Source organism: Pelodiscus sinensis, chromosome 2, assembly GCF_052426305.1.
Source record: "Pelodiscus sinensis isolate ZL-2025 chromosome 2, ASM5242630v1, whole genome shotgun sequence".
NCBI lineage: Eukaryota > Metazoa > Chordata > Testudines > Trionychidae > Pelodiscus > Pelodiscus sinensis.
In genome coordinates this window covers 36,504,897-36,518,767 of record NC_143053.1, presented here as the reverse complement: position 1 = coordinate 36,518,767, position 13,871 = coordinate 36,504,897, and positions in this window count along the sequence as shown.

The window sequence follows — 13,871 nt, the reverse complement described above, 5'->3', positions numbered from 1 at the left end:
ATTTCTTATTTTGGAGTGAGGTTGTGTGCAGACAAACTTGCAGTCTAACACCTTCAAAATTGTGTTGGCTGGCCATGTTGAGGCCTGCTCCTCTTCCTAGGGTTAACCTAATATTTTTTAAACAGACCAACAAAGCATATAATTTAAATCTCCTTTATTTGTCACCATGCCCCTCTGCAGAAAACTACCACCATTATGAAACACCTCCCATATGCTCCTAGGAAGTGACAAAATAGGGGTTTCCTAAGAGCACTTGCAATTTGTCTTTAGCCTTAGTTATGAATTGTCTGGGTCTCTTCTGCTTCTTGGGCTTGCTTGCTGGATATGCTCCTCCCTTTGCCATTTTTAAATTCCCTGGAACTTCTGCTGAAAGTGTAAACAAAGGAGGGGAGCACGGTCACATCCTGCTTCACATACAGTACTGAGAAGTTTTGCTCCATTGTCTTCAGTGTTGCCACCTCCCTCATAATAAACATTTGGCCAGAAGCATGACAGAGCAGTGACCTGGCTGGCTGAAAAAAGCTGTGTGAGGATTTCTTACCTTGTCTCCAGTGTTCTCCATTTGAACCTCTTGTGGGTGAGAGGTGGGAATGCCAACCCAAAGTTCAACTTTCATTACATGGGTAGTTCCTTCCCCAGAAGGGAATTAGCACAAAAAGAAATGTGCAATGTCTATAAAACCCCCACTGCAGTCAGGACTTTCCATTTTTATCAGATGTTGTCAGGCTTGACACTATTCTATTGAGCTGTCATTAATTATAGATCTGGAAGCACAATGTATGTTCTTGAACAATGACAAATGTTCTGTGGAAATCAGAGGGTATACTGAAGGTGAAAAATGTCGGGGGGGGAGGGGGATCTGATTCAGTTGTTTGATCTCTTTAGCACACTGAAGTTTTTTCACCAGCTATAGAGTTAATGCAAATCTGAAGCCAGTTATGAGCTAAAAGATTTAATCAAAATGAAGAGTAGCATGATTTTGTGCCAGTTCTAGAAAAAGTATCAAATATATATTTAAATGTAATTCTCAAGCAATTAATTACCTCCACTGCGTGATCCCTTCAGAATAAGCATTATAATGAAATGTCACTCATCTAATTCACATATCTGCTATGTATCTCAAAGGAAAAGTGGTACAAGCACATACTTAAGTAGCTTTGTGTAGATTCTTAAATAAACAAATACATTTTGCCAATGTGCCTGCCTGTGTTTCCGTTAAAGACTTCCTTGAAAAAGGGGCACAGATATACAAACTAAGTGAATTGTAGATGTTAACAGTGTTACCTCTTTTGACTTGAGTAATTATTCAAAATTCAGGATCCTAGGTTATCTCCAGGAGTAGAAATTCATGGTACAGTATTTGTTTACAAAACATATGCTAGAAGTCCTGTCTCTCTGAACACGCTGGAATCAAACAGCAGGAACCAATTTCTTCACTCATAATTCTAAGCCTCTTTTCAACCACTACTTTATCCCAAAGCCCTGTCTTACACACAGCTGGAAACCCCACCCTTGTCTCAAATAGCTCAACTCCTACTTCAGTCTTGCATATCGATCTGAGTTGGCTGGAGCCCTGCATTGCTCCAGCTTTCTATTCCATAGAAGAGCTGAATCCTGAATGAAAGGTGCTTGTTACACCTGCCAGCTTCAATGAGGTTTTGCCCAACTTATAAATATATCCCCCACACTAAGCTTGTTAGGGTTTACCTCCTTTCTTGGTTATGAGAAAGCATTTTTTTATAAAAATGCAAACAAATCAATTGATTGCCAGGCCATTCCCTTTGTAAAAGTATGCACACTTTGTATTCAGCTATTAACACAAGCTAAGAGGGGGTAATTACTGTCAGGGCCCTTAATTAAAATAATGACAGCATATTACTGCTGTGCTTGGTTTCCTAAAGGCAAGTGGTGCTGTTCATGGAGATAACAAAAAAATGCAGCTCACGGTGATTAGGCCAGCTGGCTAATATGGCCAGTTGGGGATTCCCCTTCCCTAGAGGAATTCCTGCAAGGCATCTATAACCCACTCTTGGCCCCTTCGGAAGAAGATGTCCTGAAGATGTGCCAGGGCAGTGAAGAGCATGACGAAAGCATGCTGAATAATAATGGCAATATTATGCCCGGGGAACAGCCCATGGGAAGTCATTATTGTCAGCAATGAGGCAGATCTATTTTGGAATGGAGATGAAAACAATGCCAGCTGCCCCCATCCAGGGGGGTAGAAAAGTTGCAGAAAGATACCTTTATACCCTCTGGTCAGGTTCTGGCTGTAGTGTTTAAGTATTCACCGGAGGGAGATTAAATTATTAATTGGGTCTTGAGCAGAAAAAGATTCCTTTCATCTCAGTGCCTAAAATTGCATTGAGGCAGATTAGGAATGGAGTAAGACTCCACTGGATACAGGTCTGCCTGTGCCTATTTGAAAATAACCTAACACTGAGGAGACAGTCCAGGTAATATTACCCTTCCTTCATGCTCATCTAACTGATTTGCTACACTTCAGAACTGAAATCTATTCTTGGTCTTGAAACGGGATTTTTAATAACTCTCAAACATCTGTGAAATATTAGTTCAAGATCGAGTTAACTTAGTGAGTGGTGTCTTTAATATGTACATTTCAATCACTCCAATGTAATAAGAAAGGCTTTTTTTTGGAAGATCCATCCATGGCTTCTCTTAAATTACTTTAAAATCTGTCTCAGCATTGCAGAGGCTTAGAGAATGCATTCTCTCTTTTGTCAGAAAACTTGATTACACCAGCATATTTAGACAATAATGGGAGATAAAAATACAATTGTTTGCAATGAAATTGGAAGCACCATTCCCAAAGACCAAAACAGTTATAACTCTCTCTGGGTGAGTCTACACTCCACTGTTATTTCGAGATAACTAGTGTTATTTCAAAATAACAATGCGAGCATCTACACAGCCGTTCAATTATTTCAAAATAATTGAAACAGATGGCTTATTCTGAAATCTGTAAACCTCATTCTACGACGAATAACGCCTATTCCAAAATAGCTATTTCAAAATAAGGTATGTGTAGATGCTCTACTGCTGCTATTTCGAAATAGCCCCTCACCAGGGCCATTCTAAGTTATTCCTCCTTGGGCTCTAAATCGAGATAGCACATCTACATTAGGGAAGCCTGCCTCGGACTAATTTTGAGGGTTACCTGCAGTGTAGACATACTATTTTGAAATAATCTATTTCGCAATAACTATTCCAGAATAGCTTATTTCGAAATAAGCCTGCAGTGTAGACGTACCCCCAGTGTCCCACTAAGCCAGAGTTGATGTCATTACCTACATCCCATTTAAGTATTCATGGATACTCAAAATTATATTACATTTTCTAGTCAACTAAATTAGAGTCTTCTTTTCTATAAAAGCAGATCTGACTCTTACATGCTGCAAAAATCATGTAATAAACAGATGGGCTTTTATTTCTTTTTATTGCTTAATAGAAGAATTAAATTATTTAAAATATACAATTACCAATCTCTTCACGTGGACCTCTACTCCCAAATGAATAGAGCTAAAAATTTATGGGATGCTCTCTCAGCTGATGTGAATCAGTGTGGATCGGGGGTGAAAATAACTTAAAATTCTTACAGGTACCCTCATATGGGGGAGGTCAGGAGGTTGGGGGGGATGGCTCAGGGCAAGGGGTTGGGTTGTGGAGGACTCAGCGTGGGGAGGGGCGTAGAAGGCGTAGGGGTGCTAGAATCAGGGCAAGGAGTAGTAGAGTGTGGGGGAGATCAGGGCAGGGGTTTGGAGGTGTGTGGGGGAGGGGAGCTCGGGGCTGGGAGTATGGCCACTGTGCAGGCTGCCAGATGCCTAGGGCTGGCTGCCAGATGCCTAAGGCTGGCTGGACAGTGGGGACCACACTGCTTGGCAGCCTGAGCACTGGGGCAGGAGACTGGGTGCACTGTGGCCACACTGCTGAGAATGCCGGCAGCAACCAAAGCCCTGCCCCCAGCTGGCCAGTCTCTTACTGGTGCTCTGCACCAGAATTCACTAGCTTACTTTCACCTTGCATCAAATGGCCAGTTTGGGAATCACTTGACAGCAATGGAGCTACAAGGATTTATACTAGATTTGGATCTGCCTCTATCTTATTTTCCACTACAAATACCCGCACAAAACACAAATCTACCAACCATCACTATCTATGACATTTGAATAAAGTATCTACCATTAGTGTAGGGCTCAAAACTCTTTGAAAGTCTGAGGGTTTGAGAGGAGAGAATCTCTTAAGGTTGCATTATGATCCTGATCCTGCACCATTGAAATCAATAAGAGCAAGTCTTGGGGCCTTGTGAAATGCTGACTGATTTATAAGAGCTGTATAAATATCTCCCCATGCTCTGTACTAAATTCCTAGAACAATCCCTCACTTTACAAAATACCATAATTAAGCATCAAAAATCCCAAGAATCTTTCCAAAGGAAAGATCACTCCAAAAATAAGGTATTTAAGGTTCTGAAATGATATGATAAATGTAACAAAATTTCAAAACATCTAGACCTCCTAGCTAGTAAATGGAAAACCTATCTGAAAATGTCCCTTTCTTCAAGTAAAAAGGTATACCAATCCATTACGAAGGTACATTATTTTGTTTACAGGTTGGATGCAGAACTAGACTTGTCTGTGGTAGCAGAGAAAGTTCCCTTTAGGTGAGAGAACTTTCACATTCCAGTTAATTAAATTCTACTTTCCAAATTAGATAGTTTTAAATATATTTTGAGGGGAAAGCACAGCTATTTCTCCTACTACAAAGCATGAGGAAAAGGTCAAATTTCGGAATGTCAATTTCCATCTCTCTTTTAGATGTTCAATTTCTCTCTAGCATGTGCCATATTTCTGGACCTTATTATTCAAAGAAAATTTTTTTTCAGGTAAACAGAATTTTCCTTTTCTTCATCCTGCTAAGGTCTACAGATCTGTTGGTATATTCACAGTAGTGTGCCTCCAGCACAGGAAGCAGGATCATCCTTGAAATATGGACACCCAAAATGACGTACAGTTTTCACCTCTAAAATCTGGGACTCTCAGGTCTGGCAACATCTGTGATCCAGAAGGACCACAGATGTTGCTGGACCAGAAAGCCCCAGCTGGCCAGGTTCAGAGGCTGGGCTGGTGGTAGGGAGCACAGTCTTGGCAGTAGCAGGGCCGGTGTGGTGGGGAATGAAGCCCTATCCAGCTGGAGGCAGCAGGGCCAGTGAGGGCTTGAAGCACCGTCCTAGCCAGGCCAGCATAGCTGGGTGCGCAGCCCCACCCGGGCCAGAAGCAGCATGTCCAGCACCCAGGAGTGCAGCCCAGACTGGAGCCCAAGAGTGCGGTCTGGGCCAATGGCAAAAGCATGATCTCAGCTTGGCTGGAGAGTATGGACCCACCTCGGGCAGGAAGCACAGCCCAAACAGGGCTGGGGGCAGTGGGCCTGTGGTAGAGAATAGGGCTGGGGGCAGTGGGCCTGCTGGTCCAGAAAACTCTGTTGTTTGGGACCACTCAGGTCATATATATATATATATTCCTCCTTCCCTTGGATTGCAAGATATGAAGAAGTGTTTTTTCCCCAACTGGATGACCAATAGGTGGAATTTGGCGAATTTATGTACTGATGCCCATGAGGCCACACTGGAGATCTTTAGTGGAGTAGCCATGTCTACTCTTTCCTGAGACTGTCAGTGTTCCTAAGGACTGGACTGTGATGTATAACGGAAGGAAGAATGTTTGAATTTGCTTTAGGAATGACTTTTCCAACTGTTGTGAGGACTGCTTGTCTGACTTTAAAGTACAATACTTTCCCCTCAGAGTACATTTAACACAATCTGTCATTTGGAAAGTAAAATTTAATCCATCAGGATGTGAAAGTTATCTCAACTGGAGAGAACTTTGTGGGGGCATGACATTTGTCTGCTACCACTAACAAGTGATCTCAGAGAAAACTGCTATCTTCAAATCTTCTTCTGATTGGAGAGAAATGCTATAATGAATACAAAATGCTACCTCCACAGGTTGTACTCTAAGATCTTGCCGGGCTCCCTCAAGGAAGCTTTTAATGATGGGTTTGTATAAAACTTCCTTTTCTGGAACATGTTCATAACATTATACTCTGATGTTGCATTAGAACCATAACATAGCTGGCGTCACAGAGATTTGGTGGGATAATACGCATGACTGGAGTATTGATATAGAAGGGTACAGTCTGCTCTGAAGGACAGGCAGGAAAAAGGCAGGAACTGTTGCCTTATATATTAAAAAATACAAAATTTGATTGAGGTTGAGATAGAAACAGGAGACAATCTCTGGGTAAGGTTAAAGGAGGTAAAAAACAATGGTGATGTCATGGTAGGGGTCTAGCTCAGACCACATAACCAGGAAGAAGAGATGGATGAGACTTTAAAACTACTAACAAAATCATCCAAAACACAGGACTTGGGGTGATGGGAGACTTCAACTATGCAGACATCTGTTGGGAAAATAACACAGCAAGGCACAGATTATACAACAAGTTCTTAAAATGTATTGGAGATATGTTTATTTCATCAGGTGGAGAAAACTACTAGGGAAGGCTGTTCTAAATTTGATTTTGACAAATAGGGAAAACTGATTGAGAATTTCAACATGGAAAACAGGTTGGGTGAATATGATCATGAAATGATAGCATTCATGATTTTATGGAATGGTAGGAAGAAGAACACCAAAATAAAGACAGTGGATTTCAAGGAGGCCAACTTTAGCAAACTCAAGTAGTTGGTAGGTAAGATCCCATGGAAGCAAGCCTAAAGGGAAAAACAGTTCAAGAGAGTTGGCATTTTTTCAAAGAGATGTTAAAGGCACAAGAGCAAACTATCCCACTGCACAGGAAAGTATAGCAAGAAACTACCCTGACATAACCAGGAAATCTTCAGTGATCTAAAAATCAGAAGAGTGGTAGACCTAGTATATCTCAACTTTAGTAAAGCTTTTGATACCGTCTCACATAACTTTCTAATAAACAAGCAAATGAAATACAACCTAAATGGAACTACTCTAAAAGGTTGGTGCATAACTGGTTGGATAAAGAGTTATCAATGGCATAGTGTCATGCTGAAAAGGCATAACAAGTGGAGTCCTGCAGGTATCAGGTCTGTGTCTGTTCAATATCTTCATCCATGATTTAGATAATGGCAGAGAGAGTACTCTTATAAAATTAGACAACAATACTATAATACTCAGCTGAGACAGGCTGCAAAAATTCTAGAGGATGGGATTACAATTCAAAATGATCTGGATAAACTGGAGAAATTGTCTGAGGTAAATAGGATGAAATTCAATAAGGACAAATACAACCTATTACACCTAACATGCAACAATCAGTTTCACACCTACAAAATGGGAAATGACTGCCTAGCAATGAGTATTGCAGAAATGATCTAGGGGTCATCATGCACCACAAGTTAAATAGGAGTCAGTGTGACACTGTTGCAGAAAACAGAAGCAAACATTCTGGGATGTATTAACAAAACTGTCATAACCAAGACATGAGAAGTAATTCTTCCGCTCTACTCCATACTGATTAGGCCTCAGCTGGAGTACTGTGTCCAGTTCTGGGCACCACATTTCAGGAAAGATGTAGAGAAATTGGAGAAATTCCAGAGAAGAGCAACAAAAATTATTAAAGGTCCAGAAAACATGACTGAGAGGGGGTATGATAACTATTTTCATGTACATAAAAGGTTTTTACAAGGGGGAGGGGGAAATTGTTCTTCTTAACCTGAGGATAGGAGAAGAAGCAATGGGCTTAAATTACAGCAAGCGAAGTTTAAGTTGGACAATATGAAACATTTCCTGTCAGGGTGGCTAAGCACTGGAATAAATCACCTAGGGATATTGTGGAATCTCCATCATTGGAGATGTTAAAGAGCATGTTAGACAAACACCTGTCAGAGATGGTCTAGGTAAATTTATTCCTGCTATTAGTGCAGGGGTCTGGACTAGAGAACCTCTTAAGGTTCCTTCCAGTCCTGTGATTCTGTGATTTTTGCTTAGACTTTCTTGGAAGGACACTTTAAGGCCCTCCTGGAAGAATTGTTGCACTTGTTTGGCATGCACCAGACAATAGAAGTTTAGTGACTAGAAAGTTTGTTTTGATTTTGTTTTAAGTGTAACCTTTTGTTGCCAATATGTTTATTCACAGACTCTTAAATCCTGAATCTTTGGTAACAACCTTGTTTTTCCTATAAATGCACCTCAGCACTGTGATATTAATCCAGGTGCTGATCCTGAGCTGAATTATACAAGCTGCAGGGTACATTGTTCCCTAGATGGAAATCAGAGCTGGTATTTCTGTGACTATTCAATGGATAATGAGTTGGACTCTACAGGAGAATGCTTCAAAGGGACTCGGGGACTGGGGCACAGCCATTATTAACCTATAAGGCAAAAGGAAGGCTGGCATAGCCTAGAGGAGATGCTTCGGTTGCTAACAAGCTGATGCCCCCCCTCAGTCTGAGAATGGTCACAAAGGTAGCAGGGAGGTTTTGGAAGGAAACAGTAAGCGCTCTGAGCCAAATGGAGCTTTAGGTGACAAACATCCACAAGGAAATGGCAGAAAGAGAGGCTGAAATTGTAGTATGGCCCAGTTGCTATTCTTGCTAGAGCACATGCTGCACAGTCAGCCCACTGCCCATGAGGGACTGTGCCTAGATGCCTCCATTTATTCCAATTAATGGGAGGCATTGATCAGCTTTCATGTTGCATCTCCTGTCAGTATCCAGGCCAGGTCAGGGAAACTAATGCCCTAACCAGTAGCCCAAATTTAACAATGAATCCTGAGGCATGCTGCAAATTCACTAAGAAGATTCCAATTAATACAGAAAAACAGGCGATTCATGTGAACAGTTTCCTTTTCATCTTCCCTAGTATGCACCCTAGGGCAAGCCATGGAAGCATGAAGAAGCAGGGAGAAGTGAAAATAATTGGGAAAGTGAGCAGTTCTTTTGAACAGCATTCCTAAGAGCTACTACAAAGAGTGCTCTAGTGAAGTTCCTTCCTAAAAATCAACATATTGTCTACAAGCTTTAGTTAAGGTAGCAAGATTTTTTTATGAAGTCAGAAGTAAATTCTGTAGTGAATGGCCTCTCTTGCTTCCAAATGAAATCTTCCAACTTTTGGTACACACACACTTGTTACAAATATTTTTAGTGCCACATTTTATTCTCAAATTTAGTTTAGAAATCACAGCTGACCAATTATGATAGCAAATTATTAAATTGAAGATAGGTTATACTACAGTGGAAATGCAAAGTAATGGAAATACATATTGGATACTATTGCAACAGGGCACCAGAATCCAAGATCCTACCTATTTGTTAGCAAAAAGCAGAAGTCTTTTTTCTCAGAGCAGGGGGAGTACTATTAGCTCCAACCCAGGTGTATAAAAGGGTTTGGATGTCTCTTTTGCGGAAAAAACAGTTCTGCAGAAATAAACCCTATGAACAACAATGCTCAGAAGAAGACTTAGGCTCATGTTTCTGGGTTTACTGTTATTTAAGATAGTGATAAAGGTAAACCCCAGCATAGGGAATAGCTTGGACCAGATCAAATGTATGTGTACCTGGCTTGATCTATACTCATAAATTGTATCACTATAGCTACATCAGCCAGGGGTGTGAAAAAAACCACACATCCTGACCAACAATAGCTATGTTGACCAAACCTCTAGTGTGAACACTTCTCCCATCAGCATGGGTACTACAGCTCCCCCAGAGGAAGTAGTTATATCAAATGGAGACACCTTACCATTGACATAGTGTTGTTCACACCAGGAGTTAAGTGGGCACTGCTCAGGTCTGTGGATTTTTCCAGACCCAGAAAAACATAATTATACACGGACATAAGGGTGTAGTGTAGACCAGTAATCATACCCAATATTAATAGCTAAATCTAATGAACTACTTCATGTCCACTAGCATGCCACCAGTTCCTGGAAAATTTGCACAGGTAATTCACATTAATGAGTTATGCATATAAATACCATGCATAACAATGAGAGAGCTAAACTACAAGCACTGCAAAAAATCGCAACAGCTGCCAAAAGTGACTGCTTATGCTGAAATTTAAACTTAACCCAAATATATTTTATGGTAAAATTGTGTTTATATACTATACAAATTAAAACATTTTGTTTCTGGGACAATGACAAGGTAACAAAACTATAGTTATGTAGTATGGCCAAGCAAAAAAAATATATATACATTCATTCTATGGCCCTCAGTAATATTCTGTAATCATTAGTAAATCACACTGAAATTGCCATAGTGTGAAAATTAAAAAAACAGACAAAAAAAGCAGGTATTTCTTACAGACATGCAAGAGAAGTCAAAAGGAGTTAGCTTGAATGAATCTAAAATAAAAATGACTAAGGAGCTTGGAATTTTGCACTGAATTTATAATTCATGGAAAAACATTTCAAAGAAATGAACATTCTTTATTCTGTATACGGCAACATTCTTTTTTTAAACAAGATGCTTCTGACGTCATGCAATTATTTATGATGATAATTATGCTCCTGCCTTAACTGGGCATCTAGTTTTGATTATGCTAATATTCTAATTATACAGTAATGGAATTGTAAAAGGCTAAATCTTAAGAAAAACTACAAAGGTGGGGGCAGATTCCAAAACATTTTTTTAATATAAACTTTTTTTTTTAGGTGTGAAGAGCAAAAAATGTTTATTTTGATTAAGAAAGTTTATTGCCTATTTTCAGGAAGCAGCCAGCTACTTTCAAGGATCATTTCAAAATCTCTCATCTTTTTTTATAAGTCCCTGGAAACCAAATAAAAATTCTCCCTAAGTGGCACCTCTGCAGGAAGATTACCTTAGAATGGGAATTAAAAATAAGAAAGTTATCAAGCTGCTTGGGGGAAGGGCTGGCTCTCTTCCCTCCCCAATCAGCAACATAACTATGGATTGATAGTCAATTGGTCCCTTTCCCAGTGCTCTGAAAACAAAGACAATCCGTAGCCACTAAAAATAAAAAAATCATAAAACAGCACTAAGCAGCAATCTATTTTATATTGTAAACAATTAGTTTTCTTTCCCCAGTTTACTTATTAAAAGCAATGTCTTACAGATTATAAAAGTCACTCACAGATCCAGCTGGAGACCCTGAATCCTTCCAAGAAATCAGATGGTATCTTGTCACAAGAAGTAGTGCAGCAATAGCCAGCTTGCAAATGAGATCAGTCAAAAGTGAATATTTAACTTTACAATGGGTAAATTAATGAGACATTCATAAACATGTTTCAAATACCATGCAGTTCTTTTGCAAACATGAAACAACAAGATATCAAAGGATGAAGAATTTACTGCTAATTTCTAGCATATAAACCACACATAGAATGGGTTTTCACATTGTCCAGGCATTGTTTTAAAATGGCTACTAGGCCATCCATTTAAAATCTATGCACAGAAGGATATTCATATTTTGGTCCAAATTTTGATGATATATTAATTCGTCCAAGAGACATGTAACGAGCCACCCAAAATGCCAATAGGCCATTAAACAGAGGATCCAAGTGAAATAGAAAACATAAAGACGACCACTGTGTTTTTCACAAATGTCCTGCTCTCTAATTCACTTGAAGCACACATGGAACCTTGAATTTTTGACACTTGTCTCAGAGAAAACTGGCTTGATGACCATTAGCTTCCCATTTGCCGTTAACTTTCTCCCAAATAACTACTGGGCCAGCCCAACAGATACTACAGAACAGATCTGGAGGCAAAGCATGAACCTGTGGCTCAAGAAGGCCCATGGGGCCAGGTTTATAAAAGACGATTCTAGGCACTTAAAGATGCAAAGAGGCACCCCTGGGGATTTCCAAAAGCTCCTAGACACCTAACTCCCAGGCACTTGAATGATTTGAAAATCTCATCAGTGCCTCTCTGCATCTTAAGGTTCTTAAATACCTTTAAAAGTTAGTTCCAAGGCCTCTAGGAAAAAGTTTAATTGTATGTAATTTTTGTTTGGCCCAAGTCTACTGAACCACCCATAACTGGACCACTGAGGACATAGGGCACCAGACTTCCTGCTTCTTTTGAAATTTAGTTTTGCCTGAGAAATGGATAGCCCCAGGCCTGAAGTCATGGGAGAAGAAAATTTAAATCTGGAGAAAGCCAACAGAGTTCAGGCTGATTCATATTGGATGAAAATATATTGTTATTAGCAGCTATTAGCCCATAATAAGAAGCACCCTCAATTTATCACCCTCTTTATAATGCGTGAAACCATTCATTTAATGTTTACATGGAATATATGGCATTGCTGTTTTAAGCAGAAGAATGGGCAATTTGCAGTTAATAAGAACAAGCTTTGAACCTTAGCCCCGGTACTGAATATTTTTGAAAGATCCAATTGTCTTGGATAGAAACCTAAATAAAAGGACAGGATAAGAGAAAAGCAAAGTGAAGCAGGAAAGGAAGACAGATAACAGCATCAGCAAACCCAATTCTGATTTTTATTTACATGGGTACTTTACCGCTGGAACTACATTGATTTCTACAGAGCTCCCTACTTATGGAATTGAGCCCAGTCAGTTGACTTCAGAAAAATTAGCCAGAATGACGACTTGTACCCAGGTGATTTGAAAGGACTGTGCAAAGTCAGGGATGAGTTATTGGGGAAAGGAAAGAAGGATATAATTGGATGCAGAAAAGGAGCAGAACAAACTTCAGAGATCCAACTGGATTTGGATGAATAACCAAACTTTAGGGGAGATTTTCCAAAGCTTTATGGGTTAGTTATTAAACAAGTCTTCTCAGTATAGTTGAAAAGTACTTGTATCTAAATTCAGAGTTACATAGCTACTTCTAAATATGGCTATGGCAATACTATGTTTTAGCAACCACACAGCACCTACTGTTCTCGCATTCGGAAGTTCAGACTATTTACCTAACCAACTCTTCCGTGAGGATTAAAAAGGTGTATTACTGTATCACCTAGCTCTGAGCTACACTAGGACTTTATTTTGAAATTACCTTCTACCCAAGGTCGAATTTCTAAACGGAGCATCCACTCTGCCAAGCCCATTATTTTGAAATAACGGGCCACAAAATTCAAAATCTGTGCTCCTGCTTTTCATCGGGAATAGCGCTAATTCCAAAATAATTATTTTGAAATAACAGCAGTGTGGATGCTCCAGTGCTGCTTTTTCAAAATAATTATTCCCCAGAGTACTTCAAACTAATTACTCCCCAGTGCTTCCTGGAGCTCTAAGTCAAGGTAGCTTGTCCACGTTAATGGAGCCTGCCTTGGGCTAATTTCGAGGCTTCCCTTTAGTGTGGGCATGCTGCTTCAATTTTGTTAAAGCAGGAGTTAAGACAATGTAATAATTTCAAAATACTTTCGTAGCATAGACATGGCCCTAGAGACCCCACTAAGGAATCAAAACCCCAATATACTGTAAAAGCATGTAGTAAAACTGCCCTATCCAAAACTTTTACAGTCTTAGTTAGTGACAAGATACAATGAACAGGTGCAGTGAAAAGGATGAAGCAACAGTAATAGAAGCATATTTGCTGTGTGTACCTGCCTAGCCATTTCCTAGAAGTATAAATGGAACTGCCAAAGGTCAAGGAAAATCCAATGGATTCCTAGTCGATGCCTTTACCATTTGTCCACCAATACCTGTAGAGTGTAAACAATTCATTTTTGTAACACAAGCTTCTTGTGTGATAATTCGGTTAATCTGAGTGGTGCTGAATTGGGAGAAAGGAAAAATTAACAACAAAAATATCATTTAAGATCTCACAGAAAACCAAAGACACTTAACACTTTTTTATTTGAAAGTATTTTAAGTAGTTGCATGCAGAAAGGACA